At 49.7% G+C, this 13,302-nt stretch overlaps 1 long non-coding RNA gene across 1 annotated transcript; it reads left to right on the forward strand.

The window, feature by feature from the left end:
• The first annotated feature begins 2,183 nt into the window (after window positions 1-2,183).
• Window positions 2,184-8,871, forward strand: LOC128116424 (uncharacterized). The gene is made up of 2 exons (XR_008220444.1): window positions 2,184-3,698; window positions 5,535-8,871. It is a non-coding gene; the product is annotated as an uncharacterized LOC128116424 (long non-coding RNA).
• The last annotated feature ends 4,431 nt before the right edge of the window (window positions 8,872-13,302 follow it).

The raw sequence follows: 13,302 nt of genomic DNA on the forward strand, positions 1-13,302 counted from the left end.
CAAAAAAAAAAAAAAAATAAGGTGATGGAAGCAAATACTCCCAGTGGGTCTAATAAAAACTAATGTTATCATGTCAAACTGGCTTGCAAAATTCCTAAAAATTAACAGTCGGCTTTTGCAACCAAACTGGACCCCAGCTCATCATCATCACTGGCTCTAGCCCAGATCAATAGGATTGAAACTGACCCAAGACAGAATATTTGCTCTGGAGCCAGACAAGCCTGAACAGGATGCCTAGCACATTCCAATTCCCCCTTCTGTGTCTCCTAGATTCAAAACCCATTTGAACACGGGCGTCAGTCCAGGCTCCACCCATGAGGACAAGTGGCTTCTGCTTGGTTCAGTGCAGGAGAGGGAGGTGAGACTCCACATGGGAAGCATTTTCTGTGTATCTGAGTCTGTCCTTAGAGCTGGGACAGACTCAGGAGGAGTGTGACCTGCTCACACAAGGCCTCCAGACTGAGCAGGTTGGCACCTAATGCTCCACTAACTGAAGAAGAGAGCGGTGTGAAGCAATGCTCTGGATATTTGATCCAACGTGGTGCTGAGAAAGGGCAAGGAAGGAATGATGGGGTGCAGACTCACAGCACCAGGCATGCTCCATGTATTTAACAGACAGCTATGCGTCTTCTAGCAGAGGGGCACACACAGCAGGGTAAGGAAGGAATGATGGAGTGCAGACTCACAGCACCAGGCATGCTCCATGTATTTCACAGACAGCTATGCATCTTCTAGCAGAAGGGCACACACAGCAGGGTTTTTCTTAAATCTAATTCACATCTAGGGTCCTTTCTACCCTAAGAGTTTTGCTCCAAGTACAGACGTACAGATAAAAACCTAGATGCTAGATGAGATATAACTACAATTACCTGTAAAATGGGCACCAAAAAGCCGAAGGTCTCTGTTGTGAAGCCTGGCTGACAAAGCCTAGTTGGATATCCTTTGTTCCTGAAAGTGGTATATGGTTTCCTCCTGTCTATCTAACTTGAGTGGTTGCCCCTACATGCCAATTACAGAATCTAGGGGTAAGAGGTGGAGATGGGGGTGGGACAGTAGGAGCACTTACCCAGGGAGGAAGGATGCAGGACAAGGGGCGTTTTTGGTAGCAGCCTCCACACCTTCGCTGATGTGCTTGTTATGCTAGTACCCCCAGCAAGGACAAGCTGGAACAAGCTCTGAGCTACAGACACACCAGACAAAACGGCATGATCCTCTCTCTTGTTTATGGAGAGGGAATGTGCTGGGGTGACTCATGGGAGCTATTCTTTGGGTATATGGGGGACTGGGAAGAAGTAAAGTGTGCAGTTGATTAGTGGAGTCTAGGTTTGGGGACACCACGTGAAGCCCCTGAAAAGCAGTGTCTACCCTCACCTTCATCGTGAGATTCAGGCAGCAAGTGCTCCAGGCTAGCACACCGGGGACTACTCAGCCCTCCCACACGGCTGGAGAAGAAGATGCTGCACAGGAAAGAATGTGCAGCCAGTGCAGTCTGTGGCCTGGAGGAGGTGCCTGCCTGCTCTCAGGAAGCAGCCAGAGTGTAGAGCCTGGGATGAGGGGCCAAGGAAGGGTGCTCTGGACCAGGGATGGGGGACAGAGAAGGATGTTCTGGATCAGGGATGGGGGCAGGGAAGGATGCTCTGGTTGAGGGATGAGGGGCCAGGGAAGGGTGCTCTGGACCTGGGATGGGGGGGCAGGGAAGGATGCTCTGGATCAGGAATGGGGGGGGCAGGGAAGGATGCTCTGGACCAGGGATGAGGGGGCAGAGAAGGATACTCTGGACCAGGGATGAGGGGGCAGGGAAGGATGCTCTGGACCAGGGATGAGGGGGCAGGGAAGAATGCTCTGGACCAGGGATGAGGAGACAGGGAAGGATGCTCTGGACTAAGGATAAGTGAGCAGGGAAGGATGCTTTAGAGTATCTTTTGAATCCTACTTGGCATGGAGGTGGGGCAGCTATTTTGGGGTGAGAGGTAGATTAAAAGAATGCTTGAAAGAGAATAGAGTAGCTGGTTCATCTGGCTTGTTCATTCTAAGTAAGCCAGGAAACAATTATTTGTAAGCTCATGTGTGTGTGTGTGTGTGTGTGTGTGTGTGTGTGTGTGTGTGTGTATGTGTGTGTATGAATGTGTGTGCATGTGTTTGTGGTCACAAGAAGCAATTTGAGGAAACAGCCAATCTTATCTTTAGCAGCCTTTATTCTAGTCACAAATAATTTGCTTCATTTCATAAACAGACCCATTGGTTAACTCTGATTTATTGATGAATTGGATTGTTGACTTGCCATTCTTGTTTGCTGGTTTCTGTTAAAGATGTTGAAGAATGAAATGTGTGATGGACCAGTCAGAACTTCTCTCCTCTTTTTAATTCCCAAACAAAATAAAATCCCACTCAAAGAAAAGTGGTTTATTCTCCCTTTCCTCTGCTATTCCACTGTCTGTCTGCTTCCTCTCCATCCATTTTTCCCTTTTACCAATTTACTACGTTCATTCATTTACCCGTGCATTCAGCTGAGCAGTTAGGCTAGTCTGAGTACACAAGCCAGCCATTGGTGTCCATGCGCAAACAAACAACCTCCATCTTCATTTAGTTTGGATAAGAATTCTCTAAGCATTTTACTCAAAGGAAGTAGGTATTTTTCATGCAGGGAAAATGATTAATTTCAATATTCACAGCGGATGAGAACTCTTGTATTACCCTGGGCTTGGCCAAGATGCTGCGTGTGGTTTCTTCCATCCGGGAAGGCTTGTGATTCCTGTTGTGTTTTATCCCCTGAACTCCCCGGTGGTGGTCCCATTAGAGTGCGAGTCTCATGGGCTCCCTGTCTTCGCCCTAGCACTCACCGCGTTGCTTGAAAGCAGGCTGTGTAGGAATCAAGAGGAAACGCCATATGGACTCTGGCAGGGGAGAGGAGGCAGGGCGGAGGAGGCAGGGTGTACCACAATGCCTCCTGTGCCACCTGCAGAGCGTGGTACCCCGCCTCCCTAGAGAGTCAGTGGGGCCTCGCTCGGAACCGAAGGAAATGATGGAAAATTAAAGACAGGACAAAAAGGGACAGGCGTAAAACGGAATGCAAGGCGGTTTTCTGATGGGAGCTCTGGCAGAGCAAAGCGGAGGTTTCCCTTGGCGTCAACTCGATTTGCTGCCCGAGCACATCCCCTGCATGCTTACCACATGTGTCTGTGTCCAGGGGACTGTGAGCAAACTCCATGCTGCCCGGGTTTATGGCATGAACTCCCTGCCTGTATTCTGGCTCTGTGTGGGTTTCTGGGGAACAGCCGCTGGCACCTACGGGATGCAGGGGACCCCAGTCTGCAAGGTTCTCATCCTGCAGCCTCACACTCCTCGACTGCAGTTGCCATTTGCCGCAGGAAAATGAAGGGGTGGGGGCTGGTCCCTCCTGAGTCCCTGTGATGAACATTGAGAATAATAAGTTCTGACTGCAATAACCCTTCCGAAAATGAAGCAATTCTCCGTGGAGCCCGCCCTCCTTTTGATTCTGCCTACAAATTAAGTATAAATTGGAATCTCTGATCGTTCCTTCCTGGTCCAGGCTAAGCAGCAAAGCTGCACGGAGCAGGGAGAATTGGCAGTGGAGTGCCTGTCAAAGGCCTGTTTACGGTTGGGACCTGCCTGCCGTGGAGAGTGGGGTAATCTCTTCTTCAGCTTCTGGTTTCCGGGAGGAAAAATGAGAAAACAAGGTGTGTTAGCAAAGGTGCATGAGTCTCTGGGTGCTTGCTCTTTGTAAAGAGAGCTCGGTAAGGCTGCTGCGTGGTGAAAACAAGCCTGTGTCAGGGCTTCATTTCAGAAGATTCAAAAACACCAGAGCTTGAGAGGACAAGAGGCAAGAAGAGAGCAGGGAGGGGATGGGATGACAAGAGGCAGGAGGTTGGAGAGCCCTGCTCTGCTGACATGTCACGGAGTCACAAATACAAGTACCAGAAGCTTGATCTCTGGAAAGATGTTTCCTGCTGAAGCTTACTGCAGAGTGAGAAAGAAACCTCTGCCTTTCCCTGTTCTCACCTTTCCCTGTTCTCATCTTTCCCTGTTCTCATCTTTCCCTGTTCTCACCTTTCCCTACTCTCTTCTTTCTCTGTTCTCACCTTTCCCTGTTCTCACCTTTCCCTGTTCTCATCTTTCCCTGCTCTCACCTTTCCCTGTTCTCACCTTTCCCTGCTCTCACCTTTCCCTGCTCTCACCTTTCCCTGTTCTTACCTTTCCCTGTTCTCACTTTTCCCTGTTCTCACCTTTCCCTGTTCTTACCTTTCTCTGTTCTCACCTTTTCCTGTTCTCACCTTTCCCTGCTCTCACCTTTCTCTGTTCTCACCTTTCCCTGCTCTCACCTTTCCCTGTTCTTACTGGCTCTCTCTCTTAGAGATGCGTCTTTGTTTGCTGGAATGCCCTTTCCTGTCCATTGCAAGCCATCTGTTCTTCGGGGCTCATTCAGTGCCCTCTGCCCTGCAAATCCTTCTTGGGTATCCCTGAGTAGATGTATAATTGTATAATTCCTTCCCTGCAGTTTTAGAAGACTTTTTTCATTTTAATTTTTTTGTTTTTGTTTTTCAAGACAGGGTTTCTCTGTGTAGCCCTGACTGTCCTGGAACTAGCTCTGTAGACCAGGCTACCCTTGAACTCACAAAGATCTGCCTCCCAAATGCTGGGATTAAAGGTGTGCACCACCACACCTGGCTTCATTTATAATAAAAAAAATCTCTAATTATGGTTTCATATTATGTATATATACATAACTAAATTTACTATAGCCACCATTTTTCTGTATGTGTATAATATGTGTGTGATATGTGTATGTGCATATGCGTGCGTGTGCATATGGAGGCCAGAGATCAGTACTGGGTGTTTCCTCTGTTGTGCTCCACAGTGTTTTTTGAGGCAGGGTCTCTCACTAAAGCTGGAGTTCACCAGTTCTCAAGACTAACCAGTTGGCAAGCTCCAGGATCCTCCTGTCGCTACTTCCCAGCACTGGAATTGCAGGCACACACACCACGCTTGGCTTCTTATGAGGTTTCTGGGGGTGCAAGCTTAGGTCCTTGTGCTTGCCCAGCAGACATTCTGCTGATCAGAGCTGTCTCCCCAGCCCTCTATCCACTTTTAGGGTGCAGTTGAAAAGTGCTGTGCCGAGTTGCATCATTTCCAATCAAGCTCCAGATCATCTTAGAAAAAAAAACACCGAACCTCTTAACCTATTAGAACCTATTGCTTAATAGGTTTACTTATTAAAGACTTACTACTTAGTTAAGCCCACACTCCCCGGCCCCTCAGCTGGGACAACCCTTGGCTGTTTCGTCTCTAGAGGTTTGGCTGGTCTAAGTATCTCCTAAAAGAAACCACACAATAGCTGTCTTTTGTAACTGGCTTGTTTCACTACACACCTGTTGTCCTTAAGGCCTAGCCACGCTCTAACATGGGGTAGAATTACCTTCTTTTCCAAGAATGATAATTGGGCTCATTTTCTAGGGACCTACATAACATGCTGTCTTATTTTTAAACTATGTATATACATTTTATCTTCTTTACAGGGTTCTAAATTTCTGGAGGAGAAGCTCTCAGTCTGTAGTTTGAGTCTCCACTGCATCTGTTAGCCTCATGCACGGCAGAGAGCATGTGCCATCTAAATTTGTATTGAGAGAATAAAAAACAATTGCTGCTGTAGCCGGGCGGTGGTGGTGCACACCTTTAATCCCAGCACTCGGGAGGCAGAGGCAGGTGGATCTCTGTGAGTTCGAGGCCAGCCTGGTCTGCAGAGTGAGATCCAGGAAAGGCGCAAAGCTACACAGAGAAACCCTGTCTTGAAAAACAAAACCAAAAAAAAATTGCTGCCATCTTGTCTCAACTTGATTCTTCTAGCCTTTGACGCCCCCCATCATCGATAGCCCTAACAGGCTCAACAGCAATGCAAAGAACTCCAAAAGAAGACAGAAAGAGACTGGCCACTCTCATCAATGTCATGCCCATCTTGTTATCCAGCATCCTTGAATTCGCCCCTTATCTCCTGGCTGGATCTCTCTGCTTCCTTTGGGAAATGTCTCCTTCGAGACTGGAGAGCTGACCCAGTCACGAAGGAACTGGAAAAGCCGGAACGGAAGAGAGAAGAGTAAGGAGCAGTTCATACAAGCAGCAACACTGGGATTTAGACTTTCACCCTGCTAATGTTTGGTTATGAAAGTCATTGCTTTTGAGAGGTATTTTCTGATAAGGATAAAGCTAGGGCTCAAAGGGCTGGGGAAGTCTTCTTGCAGCTCCCCATGGTAGAGATGTAGTCCTCAAACCGATGTACAGATGGGCCCAGCCCTCATGACCAGACTCATGTCATTATGAGAGCAGGTGGTCAATTTCTTATTGTGGGAGAGGGTTCCTGCAAAATAATGAGTTCATGTGGGTGTGCTAGTACATGTTTATATGTAGTAGACATGTACTAGTACATGTCTATATTCATGGTACTTGGGTGGCAGAGGCAGGAGGGTATCACAAGTTTTCAACCGACCAGACCTGAGTTCCTGACCATCCAGGCTACATCTCAAGACCCTTTTTCAAGAAACAAACACTGTCCAACCAACCAACCAATCAAAGGCGGCTGACCACTGTTTCCTCTTGTGTCTTTCCGCCTCTTGTCATAGGGATGGTGTACCCAAAAAGTCCTTGACAGGTGCGGGACTGGACCTGGACTCCTCGGTGTCCAGAGCTGTAGGAAATACGTGCCCTTCTTCATAAATTGCCCAAGCTCAGATATTTTGTTACAGCAGCCAAAATGGGCTAATGTTACCTAACAAACAACAGGAATTTTCTCTCCCAACATGTCAGTCTAAAATTTTGCTCATTACACAATGCAGGAACAATAAGAGAAAAGTTGCTAGAATCCGGCTAAGAGGGATCTTGGAGAACTTAAATGTAACTTCTTGCTTTGTCTGTAAGAGCTATTTTTGGAGTTATTTTACTTAGCTCATAACTACCACCCCCCACTGTTCGTAGTCTGATGCAAGAGGAATCGTGGCGTGCACACTGCATGGAGTCAAGCAGCCCTGCATGGATGGTAGTGTGACCTGTGGCAGCCACGTCTCCTCACAGAAAATGTGGGGACTACCATCTTCCTGGAAAGGTTGTGTTTTCAGGTCATTCCATGCTGTAGGTGGCTGCCCCTGTGCGGGAGACTGTGGTGAATCAGCTTCGTTTGGATCCAAGACTCTGTGCCCACACTTGCTGCTCAGGCTTGTCCTTCTTCTAGCTTCCTATAATTCCCATGGACACTGTGGTGGCTCATCCTTTTGGAACAGAAGGACTCATTACAGAACAATATTCTGGTGTGTTATAAGGCTCTTTTAGGCCCAGGGAAGCCTTGCTTGAAGATGGAATTTTCAGATGTACAAGAGAACTCATACAAGAATGAAATACTCAGATTTCTCTCCCAGATGGTTATCTCTGTTGGGAGCCAGCTTCCTTTGTCCGAAATGTTGCCAGGGCTGGTGGAGTTTAGCCTTCAGGAGAGTCTTCAGCTTCTTGACACGCACCATTCCCTCATTCCTTCTTTCATGCACGCACACAAGCATCCATTTTGAGACAAGGTCTCACATGTACCAGGCTGGTCTTGAACTTGCTGTAGAGTTAATGACATTGAACTTTTGATCCTCCTGCCTCCCAGGTGCTTGGATTTCAGGCATGCACTACTACACCCAGTTTTGTGCAGTGCTGAGGAAGACACCCTGCACACTACCAGCCTAGCCTCACTCACAGCCCTTCCCATCACTTGTGTTGGAAACACCTTCTCCTCGGGACTGGCGCGGCAGGTGCCCAGCTAGCCGGACGCAGACAGAGCTGGGCAATCTCTGCACCAGCGCTGGAGCCGGCGCCTCACGAGTCCTGGACATGCGGTTTGTCAACTCTTCCTTCCTGGAAACCAGAGAAGGAAATGGCTGCTTCTCGGCAAAGGAAGTGATTTGCAGAGGCTTGAAGGAAGCAGTTTTAATCTCGCCTTAAAGGATGTGAGGAGGGGCTTCGTGGGTCCTGAAGAAGGTCTCAGGAGAAGAAACAGTAGCTGTACAGATGAAGCAGAGAGCCATGGTGGCCCCGGAAGTCACGGAAGATCATCTAAAGGACAAGACACAGAGAAGGGAACATAGAAACATAGCATGTATTGAATGACACGGTGGCCATTCTCTAAGATGCTCCCCAGTGACCTCTGCCTCTTGCTTTTCATACCCAGTGTAAGGGACCCAGACTCACTAACAATCACATGAGTGAGCAGGGCTGTATCGTTCCCCCATCCCAGCCAAGCCTTCAGATGAGACTGCATAGCCAACTGCTTGGTGGCTGTCTCACAAAGGACATTGCCTTATGGTTTTAAGCCACTAAATTTGGGGATAACCTGTTACACTATGATAAGTAACTAATACGGACATTTACTCCAATATGTCAGGCATTAAGGTAGCTGTTTCATCTAACTAACTAATCAACAGTGTTAGACGGTTATTTCTAATGATGTGCGTGTTAGTTGTCCCCCTACAGGCCCATATGTTTGAACACTTCAGTTCCCAGACAACTGTTTTGGGAGATGGTGGAATCTTTTGGACATGTGACCTTGTTGGCAGACATAGGGCTGCAAGGCCATAAGGGGGACTTCCAGGTCATACCCCACCTAGGTCTTCCCATGTCTCTTGGCTTCCTGTTTGGTACCATGAAACAAAGGCTACCACAGAGAACCCCCCAGCACACCTTTCCCATTGCGAAGGTCTTGAGTCTTCTTAAACCACGAGGTAAAATGAGGCCCTCCTTGTATCACTGTGCACCAGGTCACAGTGATAGGAAAAGGAACTAACTCAATATCAGTGTTCCAGTGGTTCCAATAAATAACGCTGAAGTTTAGACATCAGCGCAGCTCCTGCTCTGTATTTACAGGCAGAAGAATGTGTCCTCATAACTTGGGCACTATGTATTCTGGAAGGAGTCCCTAAAGGCTGTAGTTAAGCGCATTCCTGCTGTCCTTCTGTCCTGTTCCGTACCCCCAAAGTCTTTTTTACTTCTTAGTTCTCACATCTCAGAAGAGCTAGACAAGCTTGGAATTCCTCTGCTCAATGATCTTGACAGATTGTGTCATTATCTGCAGACCCATCCTTCACAGAACAGGGACCTGCGCCCCTTGTCCCGTGTCTCCTTCACAGAACAGGGACCTGCGCCCCTTGTCCCATATCTCTTTGCCACACCCTTCATCCAATGTTGTGTGAGAGCCAAAGTTACATTTCAAGTTTTAATTACTGTGCCTAAGAGATCCAGGAAACAAAATTGCCTCTGATCTGCAAGCCCCTTGCCCAAGGACAGATAGTTCCTGAAATGCTGGAGGCTATTGTTTATGGGAGATAATAAACCACATATTTTCACTCCCCTAAACAAGTTTGTTTGACCCATCTGTACCAGATGCACTTGTTCACATGTGGGTGTAAGGTATGCTTGCCCCCGATTGGATGTAGGCTAGGGGTACCCCAGGATGTATGCTTGCCCCGATAGGATGTAGGCTGGAGGTACACCAGGATGTATGCTTGCCCATGAGTCGATGTAGGCTGGGAGTACACCAGGATGTATACTTGACCATGATTGGATGTAGGCTGGGAGTACACCAGGATGTATGCTTGCCCATGATTGGATGTAGGCTGGAGGTACACCAGGATGTATTCTTACCTCTGATAGGACCTGGTAGGAAACACTTAAGCCACTGCAAACCGTGATTCGGGGCCCTTTTTTGGAGGGGGCGGAACCAGAGATGGATCTGAACAGAGCCCATCCATCAGGCCAGTATTTAATTAAAGCATGCTTCAAATTTGGCTTTAAACTGTGGTAGTGGTCTTATTCTCGATCAGTGGGATGAACAGTAGTCCTTACCATTCAGTGGTACCCAAGTGGGTGGTGGCATCTTTCCCATTTTCTTATATCATAGTGCTAGGTGAAGCCAGAGGGTCCTGTGTTCCCTGTGAGGAATGGGGGACTCTAGCTGTGAGTGTTCTTCCCTGGTCTCTGATAAAGAAACAGAATTTCTCCCAACCTTATTATCCTTCTCACACAGCTTCATTGGAAGTGAGGCCTTTACAGGGGCCAGAAGGTCCCGACCTGCCAGATGCTGAGTGTCCCACCTGGGGACCTTTCTCTTTCCTTCCTCTCACATCACCTACTAGCAGCCTCAGACCTTTGACACAGCGGCAGAGTCGTGAGAGGTCTGTCATGAATGATTACCTTTGGTGAAGACGAAAAACAACTAATTCAAGAGGAGAGTCATAAAGGACCTTTGCACCTCAGTTCTCGATTAACCCTTAGTTAACCCTCGGCAGGAACAAGTAGTGACCTCCAGCGCAGAAGGGTTAGTCCAAAGGCAACCACTCCCTGGTGGCAGGAGAGCTGAGCTCTTGACCCAGCATGATATCCAAGGACTGGTGGACCCTGGACTGGGTACCTGGTTTGTGGGGGCTGCTGCCTGTTCACTAAATAAGGGATCTAAATCAGAGCGCCCCCAAATTCCCTTCTGGAACCATCTTTGTAGGGCTAGCCTCGGAGAGATATGCCTCTTCCTGTTTCCTTGGCCTCTGTTCACACTGGTCCTCTCTGTTCCTGGTGTTGATGATGATATGACTGACTGGCACAGAAGTGTCCTACTGATCGGAGGCTGAGGCACCTGGGGCCCTGCCCCCTGGTAAAGAAGCAGAGTCCCCTTGGATCTGAACAAGCCAGGAGCCTTACAGAAAGAAGCACAGCACAATGTTTATGAGCCAGAAGCAGCCCACTCACCACCCCCATCTACCACCCCCACCACCTGCTGGCAGGTGGGGAGAGGATGGGACAATGACCCGGGGAAGCAAACACCCTGGCAGCTTCTCCTTCCAGGAACTGGGCTCACTCCGTCTATAACTGGGAACTTGGCGGCTCTGTGGAGGCTCACTTTACAGAGGTGGGAAGTTAGACAAGGCTAAAATCAAGACTCAGAACTCAGCTCTGACCCAGGCTCAGGAGACATTGGCATCTCCTTAATCAAGCCCACAAGCATTTCCTAGGTTTAAAGGGGCCTCAGTAGACCACCAGCGTTAGCTTTCCGGTGCTTTATTCGGCATAGACCTGACGTGACGATCTCCCACCCCACCAGCAGCTTTGTAGGGTGGACTCGCAGGAAACTGTAAGCTGGAGAAAGTAGGGGTGTTCTGCCTTGTGCCTGCTTTCTCCTAGAACTTCTCTTTCTCCAGAGATGCTTTTTGACCCCCCACAACAGGGGCCTCGACTGGTGTAGAAGGGTGGACACAGGCTCCCTCTTATCTTATCCTGACCTCTTTATCAGGGGTGGCTCACTCCAGGGCTGAGTAGGACCTGCCTCTCCACCCCTGCACCCCCTCCTTCACCTCCCCTGCCCAGCTCCTCCAGCCCTGCCTCCAGGCAGCTCTGCTCCTGGGGCACTTTCCCTGTCAGTGGCTGTTGTGGGCAAATCACTCTGAGAAAGCCAGGCAGCTGGACTGAATGTGTGCACGCAGAGCACAGAATCGGGGCTGGTGAAGGCAGAGAAGAAAGGAAATTCGTGAAACCCGAGCCAGATGACGAGCCTCCCACACCAAGGCAGGACTCAGAGAACATGGCCTTGCATCCTGGCATTAGCTGCTTCAAGAAACAGTTTTGGTCAGGTGGTGGTGTTGCATGCCTTTAATCCCAGCACTTGAAAGGCAGAGGCAGGTGGAGTTCAAGGCCAGCCTGGTCTACAGAGTGAGTTCCAGGACAGCCAGGGCTACACAGAGAAACCCTGTCTCGGCAGTAGGGGTGGGGGTGGGAGAGCAGTTTTGAGAAAAATACAATGTGATCATTTGGTTCCAGGAGACCATGGGGTCTGGAGTTATTAGGGTCAGAGTTTAGGCTCTGGTGGTCATAACAAGCAAGACTCAACCACCTTGAATAAACAGAAAGCAAGAGTGAAGAGCGGAGCAAGAGATTATTTACTCGGTGTGCTCACACTGGGAAGAGAAACAGTTAAGGGGGTGCATTACCCCCACCCCTGCATGTGCGCGCACCCTCCCATTCCCACCCATTATTGATCCGACCTTGTCTCTGGCTCCAGTCTGTGGTCCAGAGACACATTCCCCCTCTGGCTGGGGCCAGGCGTTTCCCCTCCCCCAGTGTGGGATTCCCGGGAAATTCCAGTTCCTCGAGCTCTTTTGTTTCAGCAGTCTGACGGCCAACCGGGCAGTGTCTCTCTTTAGAATGCATCGTCCCTCCTGCCTGAGCATCCTCAGGGTTTTTCCATCTTCTTGGCCTTGGGGCCAGGTGGAGGCACACCAGCTGCTTTTCCAAGCAGGGCAAATGGAGAGCTCCCTCCTCGTGCCCCCCTCCCTCCTCGTGCCCCCTCCCTCCTCGTGCCCCCTCCCTCCTCGTGCCCCCTCCCTCCTCGTGCCCCCCCTCCCTCTTCCCAAGGACTTTCTGCCAGACCTTGTGCAAGATACTGGGCATCTGCGGAGATCAGAGGCAAGGCGGGCACTGCCCCTCTGGCTCTGGAGTCCCATAGGAGAGAGAGAGGCACCCTGTCTAGATACAGCAGTTCTGAAAAAGCCTGCCATGCTGAGGTTCCTAGGCCCTGAGATGTGATGTGGCTGAGCTGGAGGACAGGGGAGGCTTTGTTGAAAAGAGATTCTCGGGTTGATCCCTGAGGGGTGCAACCATGGATGCTCGGAGTGAGACTTGCAGGCAGAGGCGAGGGCAGGAGCAGGGTGGAGGTCAGCACAGAGCACATGAGCCATGATGACCTGCTTCTGTGCTGTGAGTGCTGTGTGACCTGCGGTAAGACTGCAGCGGAAGGACCTTTAAGGTACACTGCATGTATATTAGGGCATCTTGCGTGGTGGCGGCCATGGAAGGGGCATCTCCACTCTCTGTCAAGCAGTGCCCCTAGATGGGGTCTCCAGGTTCAGCCCTTAAGCAAGGATGTATACATGAGGAAATGGCTGAGATCAGGGTAGGGACAGGGGCACAAGGCAGGGGAGATGGCTCTTCTCAAATGCTGCATGTCCCTTCTGGAGCTTGAGAAGGCAGACCATCCCAGAAAGAGGCTTCCTTGTGCCACCTCTACCCTGCTACACCCCAGGTAAGGTGAGCCACCCACCTGAGTGATGAGTCAGGGAAGAAGGCTGGACAGGCATGTGGGTGGCATGGCAGGGCACCCAGCATCCCGAGGGATAGGAAAGCCAGTTCTCCACTAGACCCCCTTCCTCATGAGTATCTTCCCAGAGACCCACTTGCCCATCTTCTGCAAGCTGCCTGTACTACTCCCCCTTCCCATCT

This window comes from Peromyscus californicus, unplaced genomic scaffold (genome assembly GCF_007827085.1).
Source record: "Peromyscus californicus insignis strain IS unplaced genomic scaffold, ASM782708v3 Scaffold_20__1_contigs__length_68692818, whole genome shotgun sequence".
NCBI lineage: Eukaryota > Metazoa > Chordata > Mammalia > Rodentia > Cricetidae > Peromyscus > Peromyscus californicus.